The sequence below is a fragment of the Triticum dicoccoides genome, chromosome 1B (assembly GCF_002162155.2).
Source record: "Triticum dicoccoides isolate Atlit2015 ecotype Zavitan chromosome 1B, WEW_v2.0, whole genome shotgun sequence".
Taxonomy (NCBI): domain Eukaryota; kingdom Viridiplantae; phylum Streptophyta; class Magnoliopsida; order Poales; family Poaceae; genus Triticum; species Triticum dicoccoides.
In genome coordinates, this window is record NC_041381.1 from 287991106 (window position 1) to 287993871 (window position 2766).

General features: G+C 49.8%; 1 long non-coding RNA gene across 1 annotated transcript; it reads left to right on the top strand.

Moving 5' to 3' along the window:
- The first annotated feature begins 57 nt into the window (after positions 1 to 57).
- Positions 58 to 1615, top strand: LOC119331503. Its single transcript, XR_005160541.1, has 3 exons — positions 58 to 573; positions 836 to 896; positions 1056 to 1615. It is a non-coding gene; the product is annotated as an uncharacterized LOC119331503 (long non-coding RNA).
- Positions 1616 to 2766: the final 1151 nt, after the last annotated feature.

The following is a 2766-nucleotide window of genomic DNA, read 5'->3' on the forward strand; positions in this document are numbered from 1 at the left end:
TTTAAGACCTTATTCTGCACACGGAATCCCTTATTCTGCTAACACCCCGAACAAAAACACACAACCACCCACCTTACCCATCGACCCACCACTCTCCCCACCCTCCACCGCTGCCATCGTGACGCACCACCCCACCACCATCTAGCCCCAGCCCGGCCGCCCACATTCACCTGGCCGGCAACCGGCGACGATGGGCCGGCCCACCGACCACCGCGGTGCTCCTCCCACCAACCGCCGCTGCCAAACAGGGCCGGATCTCCCCTCGATCTCATGCTTCTTCCCGTCGACTCGCCGACCAGCCCTGTCCCCCTTCCTCCCATCTTCCTCCCCCGCCATGGCTGCTAGGATCCAATCCATGGCTGCCCAATTTGGCGGGCGACCCCCGGATCCAGGCGAGAGCACCACCACCACCAAGCGCGTGGAGGGGAGTGGAGGGGCGGCGGGGGATCTCACCGGGTCTCTTCCCCACCTCCGTGGTCTGCCTGCCCGTCCCGCCATCAGCCACCGCGTCACCGCACCGACCAGATCCATGGCGTTAGTCGCGCCGTGCTTTGTGGTGCTACTCCGTCAGAGGTAAGGACGGGCTCTGCCGCCACAGGGAACCAGCCCCTCCTCCCCTACTTCTCCTCGTCGGATTGTCGGTCTCCAGGTTGCGAAGGCGTGCACAACGACTATCTCTCTCCCTTTTGCAGTGCAAAGAGGCGGCGCTGCAGTGCACCTCCGCACTGATGCTATAATCCCCAAACTTCAGATCCAGCAACCCCCCGTGCTTGCAGTTCATTTTTTTCTATTTGAATTGATGCATGCAGCCCGATTCAATTACTGTATTTTGCAGTTAGGAGGGGGGGTAGGAGCAGCTCCGTCGAGCTTCTGCTGGCGACGGCGAGATACTTCAGGTGAGCCGCCCAGTGGTGTGGTTGCTGCAGCCGTGCAGTTCGGCCCGGGGCACGTGCAGTTGAATTGCACGGGTCGGCTGCCCTCTGCGAGGAATCAGTTGCTTTTTTATTTTTCATTTTTAGTGATTGTTCTTTACTCGACCGCCGACGCCGTTGCAGTGCATCCGGATCCCCGGCGTTTCGTCTTCTCACCGTCATCCCTTCTCTGCCAGTTGCCATCCACCAGGAGGAGAGGGGAGAAACTCCCAGCACCCTTGCACTTTCTGACATGTACGAGTGCAGTGCGCTAGTCGCGTTGGTGCAGCCCGCTGGCATCCAGCAGGGGATGCAGCTCTTCGGTGGGTGAAGTGCGGTCCACGCCGAGCGCCAATGCAGTGCTGTGCCCCTTGGTGGTTATGAAAAAAAGCATGCAGTTTGTTTCGAATTGGGTCGCGGCTCACTTCCTCCGATGCAAAATTCAAATTGCACTTGTTCCTGCATGGTGTCGCGTGTTCAAAAAAAATAAATTGCATCGGCACTTGCAGTGCATTTTGCTGTCGCGTGCGGTTCACTACGCTGGCCTCGCAGTTGAGATGAAATTATAAAGAGAAAATGCTAGGAAAAAAATAATGCAACTCCCTTTGTCGCTATTGCAATGCGGTTCATTTTGTAGTGAGTCAAAGTGGTTCACTTTGTAAAGCAAAAAGATTGTCGAAAAGAAGTATGAAGTTCACTAGTCTCGTTGGTGTGGTTCGCTACTCTTGTGTGTGGTTTGCTAGTCTCGTCTATTGGTACAAAACAAACGAAAAAATTGCGTTCGACAAGAGAAATCATGAAGTTCACTACTCTCGTCGGTGTGGTTCGCTACTCTCTTGTGTGTGGTTTGCTAGTCTCATCTCTTGATACAAAACACATGAAAAAAATTACGTTTGAATAGAAGAAACCATGCAGTTCTCTTACCCGTGTGATGAAGTGCGATTTTTCGTCCGATGCAGTGTGTTTTCAGTCGGATGAAGTACCCACATCGATTTGGGTGTCGCGAAAAACAGAGTGTCCGCATTTTGGTAAATTCGAAATTACTCTTAAACCGTAAAGAATTAGAGAGAGTGTTCTACATGAAAGAGTTGCGTATCGTCGATATCTTTCCAACGGCGTATCGTTTGAATCATTCCGACTAGTGGTTTGCAAAAATTTCGCGAAAAACGGCCGCTGCCACTCGTCGTCCGCCGCACAATTTTCAAAATTAACTTAAAACCGTAAGGAATCTCAAAAATATTTCAACATATGAAAGTTGCACCTTGTTCATAGCTTTCCAACAACGTATCACACGCCTCGTTTTGACAAACGGTTAAAAACTGGAGCGAAAACAGTACCGGAAATTTTAAAAAATTTGAAAAACAGAATTCCGCGATTTAGTAAATTTGAAACTGCTCTTAGACCGTAATGAATTAGAGAAAGATTTATATATGAAAAAGATGCACCTCGATGATATCTATCCAACGGCGTATCATTTGCTTCATTCCGACAAGCGGTTTAGAAAAAAAACGCGAAAAAACGCTCGCTGCCACTCGTCATCCGCCGCACTATTTTCAAAACTGCTCTTAAACCGTGTGGAATCTCGAAAAGTGTTCAACATGTCGAAGTTGCGCCTAATCCATAGCTTTTCAATGGTATATTACATGCCTCATTCCGATAAACGGTTAAAAAATTAGAGCGAAAACAGTATCAAAAAAACACCACATGCAATTTTTTTCGACACGAAGTTCACTAGTCTCTATTGCAGTGCTCGTCGTCAAAATGATGCAGTACGCTTCTATTGAGCGTGCAGTGCCGAAGTGGTGTGCAGAATAGTTATTTTGCTAATATTAGCAGAATAGACCGTCTGTGTATA